The sequence below is a fragment of the Esox lucius genome, chromosome 23, assembly GCF_011004845.1.
Source record: "Esox lucius isolate fEsoLuc1 chromosome 23, fEsoLuc1.pri, whole genome shotgun sequence".
Classification (NCBI taxonomy): Eukaryota; Metazoa; Chordata; class Actinopteri; order Esociformes; family Esocidae; genus Esox; species Esox lucius.
The window spans coordinates 2,507,099-2,532,606 of NC_047591.1; the positions used below are offsets into that span (position 1 = coordinate 2,507,099).

At 37.6% G+C, this 25,508-nt stretch overlaps 2 long non-coding RNA genes across 2 annotated transcripts in view; one reads left to right on the forward strand and one right to left on the reverse strand.

The window, feature by feature from the left end:
• Window positions 1-25,508, reverse strand: part of LOC117593777 — a 42,388-nt gene that overhangs the window by 15,333 nt on the left and 1,547 nt on the right. The gene's annotated exons all lie outside the window — the stretch shown is intronic.
• Window positions 16,190-17,317, forward strand: LOC117593778. Its single transcript, XR_004575198.1, has 3 exons — window positions 16,190-16,421; window positions 16,555-16,654; window positions 17,197-17,317. It is a non-coding gene; the product is annotated as an uncharacterized LOC117593778 (long non-coding RNA).

Below are 25,508 nucleotides of genomic sequence, written 5' to 3' on the forward strand. Positions count from 1 at the left end.
ATGATTTTTTTTTTATTAAATCAATGTCTATAATGCAAATAAATGCTACGAAAGTGAAGGGGTCAGAATACTTTCAAAGTCACTGTCACAAGAGTTAATGCACAATGGCTAGGAAAAACTCCCTAGTAAGGTCCAAACTTAGGAAGAAACCTAAGAAGAAACCAGACTCTGAGGGGTGGACAGACATTTTCTAGCTGTGCTGGGTGAAGATTATAAGAGCATATAACCTTTGGGGCCACGCCAATGCTTTTGCATGATCTGACAACTTGCAGGTCAATAAATGCAAGTGGACCGTGACCAGAGACCTTAAACAAAATCCAAGTCTGCTGCCTAACCAGGAACAGTTACAAGTAATTTGAGCCAAGTAATCTTGAGGCATGGTCTAAGGGCTTATGTCCTCTTAAGGTCAAACAGGACACCAGGAAAGTAAGAGTATTCCTAGCCCTATAAGGTCGGGGGGAGAGGCGCGTGTCGCACTTACCATGCTCCCAATAAAGTAATTATGCACTGAAGAATTGCATTGAAGAAGCATTCAGTTGCTACAAGAAATTGTTTTGAGAAAAAATAAATGGCCAAATGGATATTCACTGCAAAATAAGTGGAATAAATGATTATGGAGAGCGAGGATAGTGAAAATGGGTCTGAACATTCAGAAGATGAAAAATATCAGGAAGGAATCGGCCCATTTGTAAAATAGGGTAAGTGTAGCCTAAATGCTATTCTATGATAATGTTTATTATTATTTTGCATTGTTTTAATGGAATTACTAGGCCTATATGATAAATTGAAATAACGATATTGTAGCCAGTGGTCAAATGTGCGCCTATGCTGTGTTGTGTAGAGTGTCACCTGTGGATATAACCATCCAAAAGAAGAATGGACACATCCCTGTTCTAATCTCCACCACTTCCAGATATGGCACATGTAGGAAATAAAGCACCCCATAAAAAAAAGAAAAAAAATCTTCAGAGTTAAAAAAAGAAAGGACTGCCAGCTAGTGGTGGCTTTTGGAAGTACAATATGACAGAATAATTTCAGTGACCCCATATGAGCATTTACAATGATATTCAGAATGTTTGAGGAAAATAATGTGCACAGGAGTAAAACCAAATTGCAGGTTCATTTTATTATTTAATACATTCAAAACCATTCAACTTGTCCTTATTCTGAACCTCTGGGGGTATTCAAATGTAATGTAAAACAGGCTACCTATTATATTTCACTATTTTATTTCAATATAAAACCAATATATGTGCACTTGTGATTTATGTTCTATTTCACATTATTACTCATGTACTTGTCTCAATTTTTTTTTTTCAATATATCCTTCATGTAGCTGAGGGTCTGCAGAATCCCAGGATATAAGGCACTTCCTTCTACTATAAAGGATGACCATTTTAGAAGCCAAAATGTCAAGATAGTGACAGGCAGACTTTAAAACCCTAGACCTCTGAGGGCTAGACTTAAAGTATACCATATTCCATAAACAAAGATACCTAAGCATGCTTTTGAGACTGACCCTACTCCCCTGTTCACATGAACTAATGCAACGTAACAATTGAGATTCAATCAATAAATGTCTTTTATAGGGCCCTCTACATATCAGCAATTACCAGAAAGTGTTTGTACAGATGCTCAGTCCAGAAACATTCAACAACAGCAAGAGTTGATGCACAGTGGCTAGAAGAAAACTCTAGTTTTCCACCCGAACATAAACTACTGCAGTAACTAGGGACTGAAACAGTTGGGGTGGGCAAACCCGTAGACACTATTTCCCCATCCTGAGGGTGGCGTAATAACTAGTGGTCCTCCTCCGGGTTTGGGCTTGTCCTCCCTGGGGAACGTATAACCCCCAGGCTAATCTTAATCATAGATTATTGCAGTGGTAAAACTAGGGACTCAGACGGGAGGCTCTACCTGCCACGTTCGAGGGGTTGGGGGTAGTGTAGTAGCTAAGATCACGACAGGACAGACAGACCCCAGTACCCTGGCACAATAATATAGCCATGTAAAACTAGGGGGTGAGATATTAGGGCCCAGAGACACTGTGACCCTGTCCGAATTTTTTCCCCATCCTGAGAATGGCGTGGTAACTAGAAGGTGGCCTTACCCTGGTCCAGGCTAGAGGACAGTCCGCCCTGTGGAAAACGCTTCCACCACCGGTCTGAAGTTAATCATAAATTATTGCAGTGCAAAAACTATGGACTGTGAAAGGGGCTGTGACTCCTGTGCCCTTCCATTCACCTTCATACTCCTTGGCCAGACTACATTTAATCATAGACCTTGCTGAAAATGTCTTTAGTAAATACATTAAGGTTGAGACTTGGGATAACACTTACCCTTATTGGTGCTGCTTTCAAATAGGTGCTCAAAAACCTGACCAATTCTGACCCCTGAATCTTTATCCTAACTGAGAAAACTCTCTCTTTGAGTACATATTTAGATAAAATAAAAAAACATGCATGGCTATTAATGTAGTCCTCCAACAGTAATTTTTGTTATATTCTGTAAAATGTCACATTTAATTACGGGAACACTGGAGACAGGTAACCTAGAGGCCCCTATCTAATAGCAATACCTAAAAAAAAAAAAAAAAAAATTAAAAAGAGTTGAATATTGGGTGGGGGGTCAATCTCAGAGGGCTCATAACTAGGTGGCTAGTAATCAGATTGTTCTCATTCTCTCCATGGTAATTTGTTTTTGTCATAAACCGGGGGAAATCATTGTGGTAGTTTGCATGATCGTATATCCATCTGATCTTCAAAGGCTATTTACAAAGGTGGATAATGTTTTGACATGACTTCATGCGGTCAGACATTTCTAACTTTGTCAGCATTTTCCTTAGAACTCTTCTGTTAGTTGCATGCAGTTTTACATTTACATTACAGTTTTGTCATTTATTTTGGGATTTATGACCATTTCAAACTATAAGTTGTAGGTAGCAGAGAGGCCCTATTCTAGAACGTGTTGTTATATACTACATTAAAAGGGATAGTTTGTCCAAAATTCATATTTTTCTCAAAGTTTACTTACCAAAAGATATTCCAGAAGGGCAAAATAGTAATTTTTTTCAAACAATCGATTGTTATTAGCATCATTGAAATTCATTAATGGAACGTTTCATACCGCTATCGCAAAGCTGCATTGCAAGCGGAATACTACTCCTAAACACTTCAAACTACATTTAGTAATCTGTTGCAATAGCATATTTTTTTTAAACTGTAGTCTGACAAAACAGCCAGCGGAATTGGCCGGAATAAGTCACAATAGTTAATAGTTAATTATTAGTTAATAGTTAATTATCAACCCCACTAAGTGACGCCGACAGGGGACAACAACCGTGAATGTGAATATTAATTTGTCAGTCAGTGTTGTATTCAGTACTGTCGAGAAGGTTAACAGTTTTAAACAGAAGAATTGCACTGATGAAGGGATTAATGTTTTTTACATGCAGCATTATGATTAAACCCTTTTCTGTAAAGACTTTTTATCAACAGCCAATCAATGATATCCTAACACCTCAAGCCAATCAGAGTGATACCATAACACCAACAGCCAATCACCAGTGCCAACAAAACTTTGTTAAAGCTGCACTAGATAGGATTTAAGTTAAGTGCTGGTGGAATGTCATTTTATCATTTTTGGAGCATGCCGCTACATCCCAGCCAATCCCGTTCCAGCCAATCACCTTCTGCGAGGCAGAATTTCCTCCTTGGCTTATTTTACCTGGATGATATTATCATGGGGAGAACAAGTGTTTGATACACTGCCGATTTTGCAGGTTTTCCCCCTTACAAAGCATGTGGGAGTCTGTATGTCAGACCACCAACTGTTTACGTTTTCATCAAAACAACTAACCTACTTGCACCCCAAAAATGGACGTTTAAAGGCTGTACAGTGAGGAGAACAAGTATTTATTACACTGGCGATTTTGGTATGTCATTTTTATCATAGGTACTCTTCAACTGTGAGTGATGGAATTTAAAACAAAAATCCAGAAAATCACATTGTAGGATTTTTAAGTAATTAATTTGCATTTTATTGCATGACATACGTATTTGATACATCAGAAAAGCAGAACTTGGTAATTGGTACAGAAACATTTGTTTGCAATTATAGAGAATACGTTTCCTGTAGTTCTTGACCAGGTCTGCACACATGGCAGCAGGGATTTTGGCCCACTCCTCCATACAGACCTTCTCAAGATCCTTCAGGTTTCGGGGCTGTCGCTGGGCAATACGGACTTTCAGCTCCCTCCAAAGATTTTCTATTGGGTTCAGGTCTTGAGACTGGCTAGGCCACTCCAGGACCTTGAGATGCTTCTTACGGAGCCACTCCTTAGTTGCCCTGGCTGTGTGTTTCGGATCGTTGTCATGCTGGAAGACCCAGCCATGACCCATCTTTAATGCCAGACCGAGGGAGATTGACCGTCATCTTGAACTTTTCGAATAATTATTCCAACAGTTGTTGCCTTCTCACCAAGCTGCTTGCTTATTGTCCTGTAGCCCATCCCAGCTTTGTGCAGGTCTCCAATTTTATCTCTGATGTCCTTACACAGCTCTCTGGTCTTGGCCATTGTGGAGAGGTTGTAGTCTGTTTGATTGAGTGTGTGGACAGGTGTCTTTTATACAGGTAACGAGTTCAAACAGGTGCAGTTAATACAAGTAATGAGTGGAGAGGAGGGCTTCTTAAAGAAAAACTAACAGGTCTGTGAAAGCTGGAATTCTTACAGGTTGTTAGGTGATCAAATACTTATGTCATGCAATAAAATGCTAATTAATTATTAAAAAATCATACAATGTGATTTTCTGGATTTTTGATTTCGTCTCTCACAGTTGAAGTGTACTTCTGATAAAAATGACAGACCAAAATCGGCAGTGTAAAAAATACTTGTTCTCCCCACTGTACAGCCTTTAAACGTCCATGTTTGGGGTGCAAGCAGGTTAGTTGTTTTGATGAAAACGTAAACAGTTGGTGGTCTGACATTCCAGGATTACGAAGAAAAACTGATCTGGAATGTCTATTCCATGGGATAAGACTAAGTATATGGTATGATTGAGGAACACAAAAGTCAAAATGTATTTCATTTGTCAAGTGCATCAAATAACGTACATCATTCTGAAAAATGAAATAATTTTGACCTGGCAGGCAACTTCTTTGCAGTAATTAAGAAATATATAAAGCAAAATAATAACAGAAAATATTCATAACAATAGAAACTGAGGTAACACTTTACATTAAGTCTACATTCATTAGATGTAATAACATTTTAATTAATGCATTTATAACATAGTAGATACTATTAAATACTATGTAAATAACATGTAATTACTATGTAATACGGGTTTATCGGTATCAGTTATTACACAATTGGAACAAAGTGATGTAATTACAAACATGATTGTTCCACAAGTGTAATTACTAATGATTTATTTATCTGTAATTACAAGGTGTGTAGTTACATGTGTAACTAACATGGGCTGTAATTACACTTTTGTAATTTCAATGTGACACTGTTAACAATGCATTTTGAAGTTTAACCTTGTTACATGTAACTACATTAACCTTGTTACAAGTAACTACATAAGTTCTTCTCACCAATGTTAGTCTAGGACACAAGGCAAACCCTATCATTATCTTCAACTATCTTATTTGATTGTTGAGCAGTGTCTTTGCAGTTGATATTAATGTAACTATAATGTACCTACACAAAGTGTGAAATGTAAGACATTTAATTATCCCTTTCATCATAGCTGCACTGTAAGTCAAATGTTTCGAAAAATATTTGGTGTTCATGTATTAAGGAACAACACTTGGTTAATTTGTTTTTATTACGATCCCTTTGAAAGTACAGTACAATATAGAATAACAATATCATTAGAAATAACAATGCAATGTCACAGGCAAACACCAAATGTAGTATATTTCATTCTGAAAGTGTTAATATTTTTCTCCATGTCAGAGTAAGAAATATTAAGTGTACTACAAAATAATTTCTATGTTGTTACACAATGCAAAACTTAATCAAATGTCAGTTACTATGCAATTGCATTGTAATTACAATGGTATTAAAAAGGAACGAGTGAATTAATGTAAAGTGAAACAAGATCCATTTACACATTAAGTGCGATTTAGTTACTATGTTACAGCGACAATAGGGAATAAGTTGTGATCTGGGAGTGAAAAATGGGTTAGCTTATGTAAATGTAATTACAAAGTAGTATCAATGCAGTTACACATAACAACACTCAATCCTATGTCAATTACTATGTACCTACATTGTAATTACAATGTTATAAAAAAAGGAACGAGTGAATTAATGTAAAGTGAAACAAGAACAATTTCCATATGAAGTACCATGTAGTTACTATGTTACAGTGATCACAGGGAATACATTGTGATCTGGGAGTGAAAAATGGGTTAGCTTATGTAAATGTAATTACAAAGTAGTATCAATGCAGTTACACATAACAACACTCAATCCTATGTCAATTACTATGTACCTACATTATAATTACAATGTTATAAAAAAGGAACGAGTGAATTAATGTAAAGTGAAACAAGATCCATTTACGCATTAAGTGCAATTTAGTTACTATGTTACAGCGACCATAGGGAATAAGTTGTGATCTGCAAGGGAATAAAGGGTTAGATCACATTAAATGTAATTACAAAGTAGTATCAATGCAGTTACACATTACAACACTCAATCCTATGTCAATTACTATGTACCTACATTGTAATTACAATGTTATTAAAAAGGAACGAGTGAATTAATGTAAAGTGAAACAAGAACAATTTCCATATCAAGTACCATGTAGTTACTATGTTACAGTGATCACAGGGAATACATTGTGATCTGGGAGTGAAAAATGGGTTAGCTTATGTAAATGTAATTACAAAGTAGTATCAATGCAGTTACACATAACAACACTCAATCCTATGTCAATTACTATGTACCTACATTATAATTACAATGTTATAAAAAAGGAACGAGTGAATTAATGTAAAGTGAAACAAGATCCATTTACGCATTAAGTGCAATTTAGTTACTATGTTACAGCGACCATAGGGAATAAGTTGTGATCTGCAAGGGAATAAAGGGTTAGATCACATTAAATGTAATTCAAATGAAATCATTATTGTTAGACATTACAACGCTCAATAAAATTTCAATTAGTATGCAATTATATTGGATTTACAATGTTATTACAACGGAATGAGGGAATTAATGTAGAGTGAAACAATATCCATTTACACATTAAGTGCTATGTAATTACTATGTTACAGAGACCACAGTGAATACTTTGCGATCTGCAAGGGAATAATGAGTTTGATTATGCTAAGTGTAATTACAAGGTAATATGAATATTGTTAACCATTTTACCGGTTAATAAAATGTCAATGACCATGTAGTACAAGTAGTATGTAGTTACTAAGACAAAAAAAAACCTATGCAGTACTGCAAAGAAAAGTAGTTCCTGCAAAGAAAAGTATTTTTCAATATATATTTGGTACACATGGTCTAGCACTTCAATGTAGTAACATCTACAATTAATCATGGAGGACAAATTTACTATTCAAGAATACTCTGAAGTCAGGTGTAAACATGGTGCGTTATTTTTATTTTGCACGAAAAACAATTTCAAAAGAGGTTAAATATCAAACGGCTTAAACTACACTATAGACTTGTTTTCATTCTTAAACATGAGGCAGAAGAATATAATTACTACCATTCCATTTCCAAAACATTATTATTTCTGCTAATCGCCCATCGCAACCTACGTTTCCAGAGACCACACAAACCCAAAATCTAAAGAGAGTATTAAAAGGAAAAATTAAGTTAAAAAAAAAGCTTACACTGTACACCATGTGTATATCTGTTGCCTTGAACAATGTGGCATTATATGTAGTAACAGCACTATAGTTACACAGGAACTACCACGTAATTACATGTAATTGTGGTACATTATTACACGTATGGGGGTTAATTCCACAAGTGAGGCCTCTTCATTTACCTCTGAAGAACGTCTTTCATGGATTTTTACAATTATGTAAAGACCTATACCACTGAACCACAAATACATTTAATTACATAAAAAATATGAAACTAGTCTCTTAGGATATTTACAAACTAATATACAGAAAACAATGTACAGAAAAAATTTGAATCTATATTCAATTTATATTCCCAAAATTAAAAACATGTTTCAGGTGTGTAAAATCCAATGTATGTGGGCAAGATAGATTGTATTCGAACTCAGATGGACAGCAAGACAACAAACAGCCAGAACAGAATGTATCTTAACATGTTAATCTGATTAAAGCATGTCTCAGAGTGTGTGAGTGCAAGCATTTGCATACTTCGTGGTTACTTAAATGTATAAGTGATTGGGAGCAGTTCATTTTGTTTCTTCTTTTCTTTGATCACATTGCTCACCTCAGCTGTTGCATTTTTGGTGATCCTTCTCACATATTGGTTCAGTGTATCATTACCACATTCAAAAGCTGGCTGTTTTTTGAAGAACTCTGGTGCCGCAATCATTATCTCTGCTAGTGGTGCACTCATGGCCACGGTGTTTCTGTCAACACCCACGGTTTGGAATGCAGCAGCCATACTTCCCTTCCTTTTGTATGCTGCCAGGACCATCTTGTATCTTCTGAGGATATCTTCTGGGGTCTTTGCTGTTGACAAACACTGGTGTGGTCAGGATGTTATTCTGGGGTGGTCAGGTGTTTTGCATAAGAATAACGGGGTGATAGCAATGCTATGCTAACCCATGTACATATCAATGGGAGTAAGCAGTAGTTTTCAAAAAATCTGTTTGGAGCTTATTATCCCTGGGGCTTATTTACTGATTATCTAGCATGCTCCTAGTATGTAAAGACATTATTTTCAAGTATTTCAGTTTAGATGTATTTTTACATTTTCCTGCACTCTACAACAGAGAGACAAAGAAAGTGAATGCAGCAACCTCTACAGAGTTTGAAAATATATGATAAATTCAGTTTTACAAAACAGGAATGCAAAGGTGTACTGATATGGACATACAAGATGCTAACATCATGCTTATGGAGAAGTGGTTGGACGATATACCTGTGGACTCTAAACTTTCTCTGGAAGGATTTGGCACACAATTCAGACTTGGCAAATTGGCCTACCCATAAAAATCATAGAGGTGGAGTATGCGTAGATGTAAACAAAGCCTGGAGTAAAACAGCTGTTATCCGAGACGCACTGCACTGTAGATGTGGAATTACTAGCACCAAAAAATTTACACTGAATAGGTCCATATGTTTTATGTATATATACACAGCTCCTTTGTCTCCTTATCTTTTTTTTAATAAAGCCTCTGAGATTCATCCTCGTGGCAGCAGGTAGTACATTAGAATTAACCGTGAGACCTATATCAATACACCACAGAATGTGTCATATTTTCAAATGCTGTATAAGTTGGCCCGTTCACATCGATTGCAGCCCTAAGATTACAAGACACATTTCTACATACTAGGATCACACTAGGTATTCGGTACATAAGGTTAAAAAGTAGAAAACATATCCTTTAAGAAGCAACTTCACCACAACAAAATGCTTTAATACAGCGCTTTAACTTAGAAAATGCATAATCTAAACATACCTCTCCCTTTTTTAGTTTCCTTTTTTCCCTTCTTGTTTTTGTTCTTTTTCTTCTTCTGCTTGTTTTTCTTTTTCTTTTCTATTTCGCTGTCTGTGGATGAAGAGCTATCAGAGCTCGAAGAATCAGAGCTGTCATCCCACTGATCCTCAAGCTTGGCAATGTTGTCACCTGAAATAGAAATTGAGAGTTAAATCATTAATAGAGGCAGCTACGGACTTTTTGATCAAATAAAGCACTGGTAAAACCGCAGAAACAGTTAAAAGTGTTATAATATCTTAAATATTGAAGGTTTAAACAACGTAGAAAAACTTACCCACAGATGAGCTAGGACTTGGTCCTGAAGAAGTTCTTTGTCCTAAAATAAAAGGAAATCAGCAAAGCTTAGCATGTGAAGTGGGTCTTCACTTTAGTTGTAATGAATACATGAACTACTTTGATGAAAAGATCGTCACCATTAGAAAACAAATAACTGAATCCCTAAATAGTTATGGTCCTAAAAATCTCGGTTGTCCGGAAAATTTCCGGAGCCTCCCTGATCAGGTGTCAATGGGGACACTTGAGTTTTTTGATACCGTATCGCTCGACACATTTACAAAATTTGTAATGAGTTCTAAACCCACAAACTCTCAGCTAGACCCGATTCCTACAAAATTACTTAAGGAGTTATTTCCTGTGCTAGGTCAGCCAATGCTGAACATAATAAATTGCTCCCTTTCCTCCGGATGCGTACCAAACTCACTAAAAATTGCGGAAATTAAGCCTCTTCTAAAAAAATCTAATCTAGATCCCGACATATTAAACAATTATAGGCCAATATCGAACCTCCCGTTCCTCTCAAAAATCTTAGAAAAATGTGTTTCCCAACAACTGAATGCCTTCCTAAAGACAAAAAACATTTATGAAATATTCCAGTCTGGTTTTAGATCCCATCATAGTACTGAGACTGCACTCGTGAAGGTAACAAATGACCTTCTAATGGCCTCAGACAAAGGTTCCGCATCCGTCCTGTTGCTTCTTGATCTTAGTGCTGCTTTTGACACTATTGATCACTCCCTTCTCTTAGAGAGACTGGAAACCAATATTGGGCTACGTGGACATGTTCTAGCCTGGTTTAAATCTTATTTATCTGAAAGATATCAGTTCGTTAGTGTGGATGGCATATCCTCTGACAAGTCAAAGGTATGCTTTGGAGTTCCTCAAGGCTCGGTTCTGGGCCCATTACTTTTCTCACTATACATGCTCCCTCTGGGCGATGTAATCCGAAATCACTATATTAACTTTCACTGTTATGCTGATGACACAGTTATATATTTCAATGAAGCATGGAGAAGCCCCTAAATTAGCTATTTTGGAAGCATGCGTTTCAGATATTAGGAAGTGGATGACAGAGAATTTCTTGCTCTTAAACTCAAATAAAACAGAAATGCTCCTTTTAGGACCCAAAAAACAAAGAAAGTTGTTAGCAGATCTCACTGTGAACCTCGACGGCTGCATGGTCGTATCCCAAAAAACTGTAAAAAACCTTGGCGTTACCCTTGACCCTGACCTCTCCTTTGAAGAACATATAAAATATGTCTCAAGAGTTGCTTATTTTCATCTTCGAAACATCGCAAAAATTAGAAACTTCCTATCAAAAACTGATGCAGAAAAATTAATCCATGCTTTCGTTACTTCTAGATTAGATTACTGCAATGCTCTTATCTCTGGTTATCCAGACAAATTAATAAATAAACTTCAATTAGTGCTGCACACAGCTGCTAGAATCCTAACTAGAACAAAAAAATTTGAACACATTACTCCTGTCCTGGCATCCTTACATTGGCTGCCTGTTAGGGTTAGGGCTGATTTTAAGGTTTTACTCTTAACCTATAAATCAATACATGGACTTGCTCCTACTTACCTTGCTGAAATGATCCAGCCATATATACCTACACGTAACCTTAGATTGCAAGACGCAGGCCTTTTAATTGTACCTAGAATTTCTAAACAAACAATTGGCGGCAGGGCCTTTTCTCATAGAGCTCCACTCCTGTGGAATGATCTGCCAATTAAGGTTAGAAATGCAAACTCAGTGCAAACTTTCAAGTGTCTACTAAAAACTCATCTCTACAGCACGGTTTATAATTAGGTGTAGCCTGGCCCGGGGGCGTGAAGGTGACCAGTAGGCTTGATACTGTCCACCCTTGCTGTCTTGCCAGGTGGGCTCTCGTCGCCACTGGGATGCCCTCCCTCCAATGCCCTTCGGGGGAAGAGTCACTGGCTTGTTGTTGACTCTCTATTGCGCACTTGTGCAGTTGGGCTGTACGCTACTAGCAATACTCGGCCCTCATTCAGGGGGGTTGTGGTTGGTGGGTGTCCCTTTGGTTGATGCCTGGCAATGTGGTTGGATTGATTTCCTGCCGGTTGGGCCCTGTCCGGGGCCTCCCCCGGGTAGGGCCACAGTGTCACCGGACCCCCCCGTCTCAGTTTCCAAGGTGTTACGCTGCTATATTATTGTGCTGGGGGACATGAGGGATGTACTACTAACTTTTCTCAGTTTCCTCCAATTTTAAATTTTAGAAGGAGATGAGGTCCTGGTCCACACCTGCGGATTACCTGGTTTGGGGGGACCGTTGCTGTTCCTGTCCTTGTCCACCTGGTCATACTTCTGACCTAGTCTAAAATCAAATATACTCTGGATTTAGCCAAGAGAAATTTATTTATTATTCCAATTGGACTCTTAATATCTCACCCGGCACAGCCAGAAGAGGACTGGTCACCCCTCTGAGCCTGGGTCCTCTCTAGGTTTCTTCCTAAAATTCGACCTTCTTAGGGAGTTTTTCCTAGCCACTGAAATTCAACACTACTGTTGTTTGCTCCTTGGGGTTTAAGGCCGGGTGTCTCTGTAAAGCACTTTGTGACAACTGCTGTTGTAAAAAGCGCTTTATAAATACATTTTGATTGATTGATTGATTGATGATTGGTTACAATGGGTTCAACAATAAAAAACAACAACTGAAAATTTACTTTTGGGAGTTAACATTAGAAGCGCCTAGCAGGGGTCATTTTGTCCACAGCAAATAAAGAGAAAGTTCTGACATGAACTGACATCAGTACTCTGTACAATTCCAGGACCCTCCTTCCATTAATTATCCTATATAAATCGGTTTTTATTACTCAGTATTTTTTATTTAAATCTTGTGATTGTATGTTTTTCATTGTAAGAAAAGGCTTCCGTCTTGACACCCTATCCCATATCCCATTCATATGAAGAATACGGGAGATTGTTGTCATATGTAGCACACAGTCAGTACTTGCCAGAAATTCCTGCAGTTCCTTTAATGTTGCTGTAGGCCTTTTGGAAGCCCCCCTGACCAGTTTTCTCATCTTTTCATAAATTTTGGAGGGACGTCCAGTTCTTGGTAATGTCTCTGTTGTGCCATATTTCCTACACTTGATGATGACTGTCTTCACTGTGTTCGATGGTATATGTAATGCTTTGGACATTATTTTGTACTCTTCTCCTGACTGATATCTTTCAACAAAGAGATCCCTCTGATGCTTTGGAAGCTCTCTGTGGACCATGGCTTTTGCTCTTAGATGCAACTAAGAAAATGTCAGGAAAATCCTACTAGAACAGCTGAACTTTATTTGTGATTAATCAGTCACTTTAAATGAGGGCAGGTGTGTAATGACTTCTATTTAACATAAGTTTGAATGTGATTGGTTAATTCTGAACACAGCCACATCCCCAGTTATACGAGGATGTGCACACTTATGCAACCGGGTCAAGGTTTTTATTTTTCATTTTTCCTCCTCGAGGATTTCAGTTTGTTTTTCAATTTAATTATTCACATTATAAGTGGAAAAAGTTCTGACATGATTACTCTTTATCTCAATCTTTTACATCACAAAAACCTGGCATTTTAACAGGGGTTTGTAGACTTTTTATATCCACTGTAAATTGAGGCCAAACCTTCATTCAGCCATGTTGTTTCCTGCCTTTGAAGGCTGTGATTCGCCAAAGTGGAGCCAGTTAAGAAAAGCGAATGTCTCTAACTGAGCTTATGTAAATGTGACCTCAAAAACCATTAGTGTACCCTCAAGTTGCGAACCAGTTCGGTTATCAACCCTACTATTCGCATATATGAATTTGGGCTTGCATGAAGATGTTACTAACTGGGTAATAGTTGTTCGGAGGAAGTCCCTCTCTTCCTCCAATGCCTTTATTTTCATTTTGAGCATCTTCATTTTCATGTTTTCATTGTTGGTGTAACTTGATGCAGCATCTAAAATTCAAAGATTGATACAAGATCAACAATGACATTAGATTCGTCATACAGCTCCCCTACCACAAATAATCAATACGAAATAAACCTATTGGTGTTAAAGGTTGGTGTTTCCCCGAAATAAATTGTTGGGCTGGGTGGTAGCTACAGGTGGTGTCACATGGTGGTGCTGTTTCCATTAACTTCTCACAGACAGGCTGGAGTACATAGTCTTATTCTTATAAAGCCTACAAAGTCTGAAGCTTTTATGGCCTCAGATATTTCATATTCTATGGATTATACAGAATGATTGAAGTAATACTTGCCACCTGAATCAAAGGATTCAGTGTCTACATCCTCCATCACAGTAACCACAGGTGGTTCCTGGCCCTCTCGTTGCTGGACTTCAACATCCACCACTTCAGTCAACTCATCCGGCACATTTTTTGATGCCATGCCATCATCCCCCACTGTGCTAACAAGCACTTTTTTAGAACGCGTAGTACGTGGCATTCTATAGACAAACAAAAACATGACTTTAGCTCACACATGCTTTATACGTACATACAAACAAGCCACACAAAATGTGTGTGCATATTTGCACTGAAACACATTTTGCAATGTAAGTAATTATGTAACTGCACTTTAAAAAGGCCCCTTAAAATGAGGTGTAACCAAAATGTTAGCTAAAACAACTTTGCAAATAGATTTGCCTAGATAGTTAAATTGGTCAACAGCTGAGACTACTAAGTTAGCTAATGTTAACTAAATACCTAAGCGTTACTGCACTGACATATAACATTGTATTGGGCCATCTTAACCTTGACAATCGATGTGCTTCTACAGAAACATAGCTAAGATCAAGGTGTATTTAGCTAGGTGGATAGACTAAACGTGGCAACTTTGTTAAACATGACTAATAAAATTTTGGCCAGAAGTTGAACAAAAACGTTAGCTAGCTAGCTAGCCGGGTAGCTAGCGCCAGCTAAGCTGGCAAGCCCGACATAGTTAGCTCGCTTTTCTTACTAGCTAGCTAGATAGCTAGCTTTGTAGAACAGCAGACAGTTGTCATTTCCATCGCTAATTGAATTTAAGTTAACTCAAAGGGAGATGTCGGGACAAAGTGAGGAAATCTATCTTTACTATGTAGCTAGCTAGCTTGGCTACTTTAGCTAGCCAGTATGTTAGCTAGTAGCTAGCTAGGTAATTTCGACAGGTAGGGAGAGATAGAGACGGTCCTAGACATTCACAAACATCGGTGCATTTGAAGAAAAACAAAATAACTGGATAAAAAATATTATACAATGACAAGATTAAAATATTCATACTTATAATTATACTTACTTATAGCTATTTACCTGAATTCACTCACTGAAGAATACCTGCTTCTGACGTAGGTGTAGCAATTTACTTTGATTTCTTTACGACAGTTTTGACAATTTTCAACTTGTAACTGCAAGACACAGGATAAGATTTTAAACCTCCCGCTTAAATCCAAATGCCATTGAATTCGTCATGCCCCATGCACTGCTTCATGTATTGTCAGCAAAACACGCCAGAAGAAATAAAAAAAAGATTATAAAATACCTCCAGAAGAAAGGACTGCTGAAAAAGTCTATGCGATGTCCTATCTGTCACCATAAGCAGAAAATGGTCAAGCATAGATGCAGAGATGGATATATATGGTAAGTTATTTTAATGTAGCTCATAAAAACAAAACGTAGTCAAGCCTCATGTTGAAGCTTAGTGCAATTTGTGAAAGAAAAAATATTACTTGAAATGTAGCTACATTTATTTAGGTTGCAGTTTTTGGTGCATGCATAATGCCCTAGATCAAAAGGTTGTTTTTGTGGATAGCTAGCATTACAATAGCCTACTGTCATGTTGGTCAATGTTGTGCAGTGTGCAGATATCTCATTTTATGCCAACATTTTAAATACATCAGCCAACTATGTAGGAAAGATATATGTCAGTGTTGGGGCAGTGTTCAAGAACCTTTGGTCTCACAGCGTGTAGGCATGCAGGACCTGTGTGCGCCAGACATCCAAGACTGGCCCTGGATGAATAACATGTTTTATTATAGTTTGTATACTGTATACAACTCGCACACTGCTTACAATGAATTTAAATATTTTATTACATTATTATTACAGAAAGTCTTACTTACTTTTCTTTTATACAAACTAAATGTCATTCTTTCAACAAATATTTTTGGGTCAGTGGAGGGGCCCCAAAAGGGGCTATGTTTGGGACCTCAAAACTGGAGATGGTATTGCATGTGAACTTTGTATTGACTTAAGCCTATTGACTGTCCCAGTTGTATGTGGGAGATCATTTAGTGGGGTGCTTTTCAGCCCGGTAGTTTGGTGAACGCTGAATAAGAATCAGATCTATTTGAAGTATTGTTTGGTTTTCCTTACAGGATTTGTCGAAGAAAGAGAAGGCACAATCAGTCTTCCACCTGCTCCATCCGGAAGGACTCAATATTTAGCCATTCTCGGGTTACCCTTACAGATTGGTTAACATTCATTTATCGGTAGGTCAATAACTTAAATTAATTATTCAATAATAATCAGCTGAGGCATAGACAAAGATAAATCACATTATAAAAAAATGAGGTACGTTCCAAGTAATATGACATTTGCAAATTCTTTTATAAAAAATTTCAGATTTGCACAGGGCCTACAACTGAGGCAAGTTGACATGATGGAGGATGGTATCGCCAAGAGCTCAAGGACGCTAACCAGAATGACAAAAATCCTGAGGAAGGTGAGAAAAGCAATGTCACTTTCATAGTTCAAATTGCCTATTCACAAAACACAATTATGAATCACTAACCAAATGTATGCTTTAGTAGCAGACCAACTTACAGTGTGTGGTAAAAATTTCTGATAGGGGTACCTCCTTTAACAATGATTAATTTGTTTGTTAAAACTGAAAAGTTTAGTAGCTAGTTAAAATAATTGTGATGCAGATAAATAGTGTTAACAGATTCAGTAACTATTAAATTGTGAACATATATTTTTACTCATGTGAATATCTACATACGTATATATTGGTAACTGGTAATAAGTTAATCTTGAATTAAGACACATACTGAATGTTTGTTCAATTCAGTAATACATTAACTAAGGTTCATGATGGTACCCATATTGTACATAACATGTTTATTTCCAAATGATTGAGGGAGCAGTGTCAGTTTAGGGCGATTTAGAATAATGAATTAGATTTTATTTCTAGATTGTATTTAATTTCATGCTCCCCTGAATCGTATTCCAATATCAATAAAAAATGTCTTACCTCTTCTCAAGGTTTGCAACAAAGCCTTGAGGAGATTCAAAAGGAGAAAGGGTTTTAAAATTGGATCCAGATCTCTTTGGAGATTTGTTGTGATTGACGAATCCAAGTTCTCGCACAAGAGAAAGGTATAGAATTATAACTTTGACATGACAACCCAGTGTCTGGGCTTTTGAACTAATAGAAAGTGATAACATACCTGTAATTGAAATATGTCTATACGTGTTCCTCAGTACTCGCCTGGACATACACTGTAATACTGGAGATTTTTTTAAGTCAACTAAATTAACTGTTAGCTTAAAAGACAAACCACTGTCTGATTTTAAACATGTATCTTGATTGGATCTTTCATACATAAAAAATATTGCACATTGTGAGGCTCAAATAACATTGTCTTGCATGTCCTTTTATTTTAGTACAATCGTGGAAGGATGGGTCCAACGTGGAGAAGAGAGGGATGGGTGTTTGGGATGCTGGAGGTCAAACACAACAGACGACGCCCAATCCTTAAAATAGTGAAGGACCGTTCTCAGGAAACCTTGATCCCTATCATCAGAAGACATGTGCGAAGAGGTTCCACCATTTTGAGTGACTGTTGGAGAGCATATGTCAGGTCTCTGAATAGGCTGGGCTACAATCACCAAACAGTAAATCACACCAACAATTTTGTGGATCCTCAAAGTGGATGCCACACACAACACATTGAAAGAGCATGGCAGACAATAAAGGGGCAGGTCTGGAGACTAAGGGGTAATCGGAGCAAAAAGTTTTTAAAAAAACATCTACATTTCATTGAGTGGATGTACTGGTTGGGTAAGGAAAATAAGAATGGAGTACTCTGTCAACTCCTAAAAGACATCCAATCAATGTATCCGCTCTGAGAAATCTGAAAATCTCAGTTATATGCATCTGTAAAACCCATCTGTGATTAAATAAGAAAATAGTTATTCTTTATATATTCATAATTTTAATATGGCTATAGACTGTTTGTTGTATTGTTGAGTATGATTAAAAGTTGTCTAGGGTTCGCGTTGGTATTTTCCTTATGAGCAAAAAAAGGACATTTTGGAGGGGCCACATGTTTGGAGGGGCCACTGCAAGTGCAAGTGAATGTCCTTAAATATATATATATATATATATATATATATATATTTATATATATATACTGGTCAATTAGGAGTGGAGCTAACATAAATTGTGCAATGCTGTTGTAAGTCTACTTTTGTTTTTAGTAGAGATTTTGATATATACAATTTTAAATTGAATAACACTTTATTGTTTAGTACACTTTTAAAACACTTAAAGATGCAATAAAACAACTAAAAACTAATTTACATTTCCACTGATCTGAACTACAAGCACTGTTTGTCTTCTAAAGTTTTAGTTACAATAACATAGACTAATTACAATTATATAAAATCAAATTGTAATTATTTAAGTTTGTGGTTTTGCAATATAAACAAAGAATAAAATAAAAAAATCTGGATTATATTGATTTCCTTTTATTCACTTTACATTAAATCACTTATTCCTTTGTAATAACATTGTAATTCCAATGTAAATACATACTAATTGACATTTTATTGAGCGTAATGTCTAACAAGATTGATTTCATTTGAATTACATTTAACGTGATCTAACCCTTTATTCCCTTGCAGATCACAACTTATTCCCTATGGTTGCTGTAACATAGTAACTAAATCGCACTTAATGTGTAAATGGATCTTGTTTCACTTTACATTAATTCACTCGTTCCTTTTTTATAACATTGTAATTATAATGTAGGTACATAGTAATTGACATAGGATTGAGTGTTGTAATGTGTAACTGCATTGATACTACTTTGTAATTACATTTACATCAGCTAACCCATTTTTCACTCCCAGATCACAATGTATTCCCTGTGATCACTGTAACATAGTAACTACATGGTACTTCATATGGAAATTGTTCTTGTTTCACTTTACATTAATTCACTCGTTCCTTTTTTTATAACATTGTAATTACAATGTAGGTACATAGTAATTGACATAGGATTGAGTGTTGTTATGTGTAACTGCATTGATACTACTTTGTAATTACATTTACATAAGCTAACCCATTTTTCACTCCCAGATCACAACTTATTCCCTATTGTCGCTGTAACATAGTAACTAAATCGCACTTAATGTGTAAATGGATCTTGTTTCACTTTACATTAATTCACTCGTTCCTTTTTAATACCATTGTAATTACAATGCAATTGCATAGTAACTGACATTTGATTAAGTTTTGCATTGTGTAACAACATAGAAATTATTTTGTAGTACACTTAATATTTCTTACTCTGACATGGAGAAAAATATTAACACTTTCAGAATGAAATATACTACATTTGGTGTTTGCCTGTGACATTGCATTGTTATTTCTAATGATATTGTTATTCTATATTGTACTGTACTTTCAAAGGGATCGTAATAAAAACAAATTAACCAAGTGTTGTTCCTTAATACATGAACACCAAATATTTTTCGAAACATTTGACTTACAGTGCAGCTATGATGAAAGGGATAATTAAATGTCTTACATTTCACACTTTGTGTAGGTACATTATAGTTACATTAATATCAACTGCAAAGACACTGCTCAACAATCAAATAAGATAGTTGAAGATAATGATAGGGTTTGCCTTGTGTCCTAGACTAACATTGGTGAGAAGAACTTATGTAGTTACTTGTAACAAGGTTAATGTAGTTACATGTAACAAGGTTAAACTTCAAAATGCATTGTTAACAGTGTCACATTGAAATTACAAAAGTGTAATTACAGCCCATGTTAGTTACACATGTAACTACACACCTTGTAATTACAGATAAATAAATCATTAGTAATTACACTTGTGGAACAATCATGTTTGTAATTACATCACTTTGTTCCAATTGTGTAATAACTGATACCGATAAACCCGTATTACATAGTAATTACATGTTATTTACATAGTATTTAATAGTATCTACTATGTTATAAATGCGTTAATTAAAATGTTATTACATCTAATGAATGTAGACTTAATGTAAAGTGTTACCGAAACGGACATATGTATGGAGGACCAAAGGGGTCAAAATGAAACATCATGGCAAGAAACACCACTTGTTTACTGACAGTATTTATTTCATGTTCACTCTGGTGCGTTCAGAATCAAAAGAGAGAGGGAGAGAGAGAGAGCACGAGGATGCCAACAGGGCAGGGCGAGCAGTTGACATGGTGAGTAAGAAAAGTATCGCCATATTGGTGTTGTTCCGATGACATCATAATTATTATTGCCACAACTGAGGTTACGCTTAGGCACCAGGACCAATGAGGTTAGGTTTAGGCACAGGTGTGTCTGAGGTTAGGTTTAGGCACAGGTGTGTCTGAGGTTAGGGTTAGGTAAAAGGGTGTGGGGCAGGGGAATATTCTATCCTTGGACTGGGGAAATCAACTAACTACAGGTCAGTTGCAATGATGGTCCTGGAGCAACATTAATTATGATATTGTAGGAACAACAACACGCTTATATCAGATTGTGTTAATATTTATGGTCAAGATTTATAAATATTTGTTTATGTTTTTCTTCCGGGGGGGGAGGGGGGGGGCGGGTCCAGATCCCAGCTGATTTGATCCCCCCCAATGTTGACTCCGTGGCTACAGCCTTGTTGTAACATGTCATTAAATGTTGAAATACGCCATTCCGTTATGAAATAACTTATGAAAAAGGTCACAATATTATGAAAAAGGCCATGATATTATGAAATATATCTTATATTGACAAATAAGACTGGGAAATACAGTGTATTATTATGAAATATCATACCATTATTTTTAAAAGGGGCATTATAAAAAATATTTCATAATTTACTAATTATTTATATATTTCATTATTTCATTTTGGTCCTCCGTACTTATGAAGTGTTCATGTGATCAATACATCAATGTTGTTGGTTTAGGAGCCTTATGGTCTGGGGGGGAAAACTGTTTGTGAGTCTGGAGGTGCGTGTCCTGATGGTACCAGACAGCAGCAGTGTGAACAGACTGGGTGACTGTAGTCTTTTATGATGTTCTGTGCTTTCCTAAGGCATTGTGTATGGTAGATGCCTTGTACGGAAGGGGGATGGCATTCTATGATGTGCTATGCGGAGCAGCTGCCGTACTAGGCACCTGTAAAAGTTGGTGAGAGTTTTTGCAGACATGCCAAACTTCTTGAGTCTCCTTAGAAAGTATAGGTGCTTTTGGGCAATTTTTAGCACATAGTCTGTTTGCCTGGACCAAGTGAAGTCATCTTTGAGGAGCACACTGAGGAACTTAAAGTCAGAGACTCTCTACTTCTGCTCGATCGATGTGTATGGGGTCCAGTAGTCCACAATGATCTCCATAGTCTTGCAGACGTTAAGAAAGAGGTTGTTGTCCTGGCACCATGTTGCCAAGTTACCTACCTCCTCTCTGTATTCGGTCTCATCATTGTTGGAGATGAGACCCAGGATGGTGGTCTCATCAGCAAACCTAAGTATGACATTGGAGCTGTGTGGTCACACTGATTACGCAGCCCTTACCGGCTCTGATGCTCAGGATCAGTGCAGAGGAGATGACGTTGCCCATTCTCACCACCTAGGGTCTACACTTCAGAAAGTCCAGGAGCCAGTTGCAAAGGGAGTTGTTAAGACCCAGGGTCTTAGAGGAACACAGGCTATACAAGTGAGGTTCCTATCCATGTTCCAAGATAAGAGAAGTGTGTCACTCTGGTTGGGAAGTCCATCGCTCTTCAGCTGATCAGGTTTCACACTTTTATGGGACAATCGCAAAAAGAGAGCCAGTTATCTACAAACTCTATCCCCTGCGACGGGCAGATCTCAGTTTTCAGCATTTGAAAGCAACACCATGGAATGTTTTTCTAATAGTCTTGAAGGAGTTCCTATATATGCTGAGTACTTATTGGATGCTTTTTCTTCACAAACACGACGGTTGGAACTAACAATATCAAGCATTCATTTGGGCTAGAATCTTAGGAGCAGTTAACAGACGATTTCTGAGGCTGTAGTTCATTCTGGAACTTATTCTCTGCAGCAGAGGTAACTCTGGATCTTCCTTCTCTGTGGTGGTCATCATGAGAGCCAGTTTCATCATATCACTTGATGCCTTTTGCGACTTCACTTGAAGAAAGTTCGAAGTTCTTGAAATTTCCTAGATTGTCTGACCTTGGACTGTAAATTTGTCTTTGCTAATTTGAGTTGCTCCTGACAGAATATGGACAAGTAGGGTACACACATAATGATAGTCTTCTTTATATCAACCCTATCGTCACAACACAACTGACAGTCTCAAACGCATTAAGATGGAAAGAATTTCCACAAATGAACTTGTAACAAGGCACACCTGCCAATTGAAATGCATTCCAGACCACTACTTCATGGTTGAGACTGAGTGCAAAGAGTATGGAAAGCTTCCATCAAGGCAAAGGGTGGCTATTTTGTATTTTGATCAGTTTTTCACTTTTTGTGTTGCTACATGATTACATGTGTTATTTCATAGTTTCGATGTCTTCACGACAATTCAACAAAATAGTAAACAAAGAAATACCCACAGGTGGGCACCAAACAAATTTGGTAGTTGTAGACATAATCTGTGATTGGCCAGCACAGAACTGCTCTCTACTATCTATGAAATGGATTGACTATTCATTGTTATGCTGGGGCGAGTCCAGTGTTGCCAATTCCTCGGTAAGGAAAGTAGCTAATGGCAGTCCTAAAAGTCGCTAGAAATTGCTAAATGACGTCATTGCCTAATTTGCATAATTGGCCATGTGCATGTAATTGTGATGGACGCTGTAGGAGAGAGGAATAATGTCGTGGGAGAGAAAACAATTTTACATGTTTCTCTAATGTGATCAAATGCCAGCATGGAACAGTGTTCAGCGATAGCTAATTCCATGGTGGCCTCAGCCTTTTTTGCAGAGTAAATTTGTTTAACCATAAATGGCAGCTTGTTTTGGGTGGAACTGTTATAAAGCTTTGTTCTTTAGACAAAGAACATTTTAAATTTACATTGCGCGGCGGCTTCCCGCATGAGCGATTTATTTGAAGTCTCTGGACGCGGAGGGGTGAACATCTCCTGCATTGACTTCAGCTGAGAGGGACTGCTGTGCGAGGACTGGGCCGCCAGTGAGTGCTTAAGGACAAAGGAGGGGCAAACGGCAGCACCCGCTGCTCGTTGAGAAGAGTAAGAACGATGCATGCTTTCACGTCAGAGTCTCCAATAACACTATGGAAATTCCCTTGAATGAGAAGGTGTTCCACACTTTTGACTGGTACTGTGGATTGGCCCTATGGCAGAAATCCTTGCCTCCAGCTGTCAGTTTAGCAACTGTAGGAACAATTAGGAAGAGTCTTGTGACTGTGGTGTACATATACACTCACCTAAAGGATTATTAGGAACACCTGTTCAATTTCTCATTAATGCAATTATCTAATCAACCAATCACATGGCAGTTGCTTCAATGCATTTAGGGGTGTGGTCCTGGTCAAGACAATCTCCTGAACTCCAAACTGAATGTCAGAATGGGAAAGAAAGGTGATTTAAGCAAATTTGAGCGTGGCATGGTTGTTGGTGCCAGATGGGCCGGTCTGAGTATTTCACAATCTGCTCAGTTACTGGGATTTTCACACACAACCATTTCTAGGGTTACAAAGAATGGTGTGAAAAGGGAAAAACATCCAGTATGCGGCAGTCCTGTGGGGGCGAAAATGCCTTGTTGATGCTAGAGGTCAGAGGAGAATGGGCCGACTGATTCAAGCTGATAAAAGAGCAACTTTGACTGAAATAACCACTCGTTACAACCGAGGTATGCAGCAAAGCATTTGTGAAGCCACAACACGCACAACCTTGAGGCGGATGGGCTACAACAGCAGAAGACCCCACCGGGTACCACTCATCTCTACTACAAATAGGAAAAAGAGGCTACAATTTGCACGAGCTCACCAAAATTGGACAGTTGAAGACTAGAAGAATGTTGCCTGGTCTGATGAGTCTCAATTTCTGTTGAGAACATGGATCCACAATGCCTTGTTACCACTGTGCAGGCTGGTGGTGGTGGTGGTGTAATGGTGTGGAGGATGTTTTCTTGGCACACTTTAGGCCCCTTAGTGCCAATTGGGCATTGTTTAAATGCCACGGCCAACCTGAGCATTGTTTCTGACCATGTCCATCTCTTTATGACCACCATGTACCCATCCCTTTATGACCACCATGTACCCATCCTCTGATGGCTACTTCCAGCAGGATAATGCACCATGTCACAAAGCTCGAATCATTTCAAATTGGCTTCTTGAACATGACAATGAGTTCACTGTACTGAAATGGCCCCCACAGTCACCAGATCTCAACCCAATAGAGCATCTATGGGATGTGGTGGAACGGGAGCTTTGTGCCCTGGATGTGCATCCCACAAATCTCCATCAACTGCAAGATGCTATCCTATCAATATGGGCCAACATTTCTAAAGAATGCTATCAGCACTTTGTTGAATCAATGCCACATAGATTTAAGGCAGTTCGGAAGGCGAAAGGGGGTCAAACACAGTATTAGTATAGTGTTCCTAATAATCCTTTAGGTGAGTGTAGGTATGTCCACTAGTCCCAATTCAGGGACATTAATAGGCGCAAGTCTATACAATATATTGGAGGTTTGCAGTAAAACCTTGAAATCAACCCTAGAGCTAACAAATGGCCAGGGTGAAGAGGATTTCAACACAATACTTAAATGTAAATAGGATGGTCAGGTTTATGGCTCAACATTATCTGCTAAGCTATGAAGTACAGTGACTTTGATACTGAAGGGTATTCCCTTCAAAAAAGAGTACCGCTGATAGAAGGGATCACTATTTGAGTAGTGAATCTTTCCAAAATCTGAAGCATAAAATCCTCCAAAAAATTACAAATAACTTTAGAACAAGGATCTGCAGGCTTTTCTCGCTTAAGATAAGGTCAATGTTTATGACCACATCAGACAATAGACTGGTCAAAAATGGGATTAATGGTAGAATAGCAAGTAGAAAACCACTGCTTACTAAAATCAACATCAATACTCAATTTGAGTTGGCCAAAAAAGCATGTGTATGATCATCAAGAATTCTGGAACAATGTTTTATGGGCAGATGGGCAGAACTTTTTTTTTTACAATATAGCCTTGTTAATTCTGGCAAAAATCTAAGTTTATACCAACGGTCAGGACCTGGACAACCTGGAACGACTTTGAAGTCAGTTCAATGGATGATAACAAGCCCCTCAACCAGGACGACAGAGGTAGGTTTTTGTAG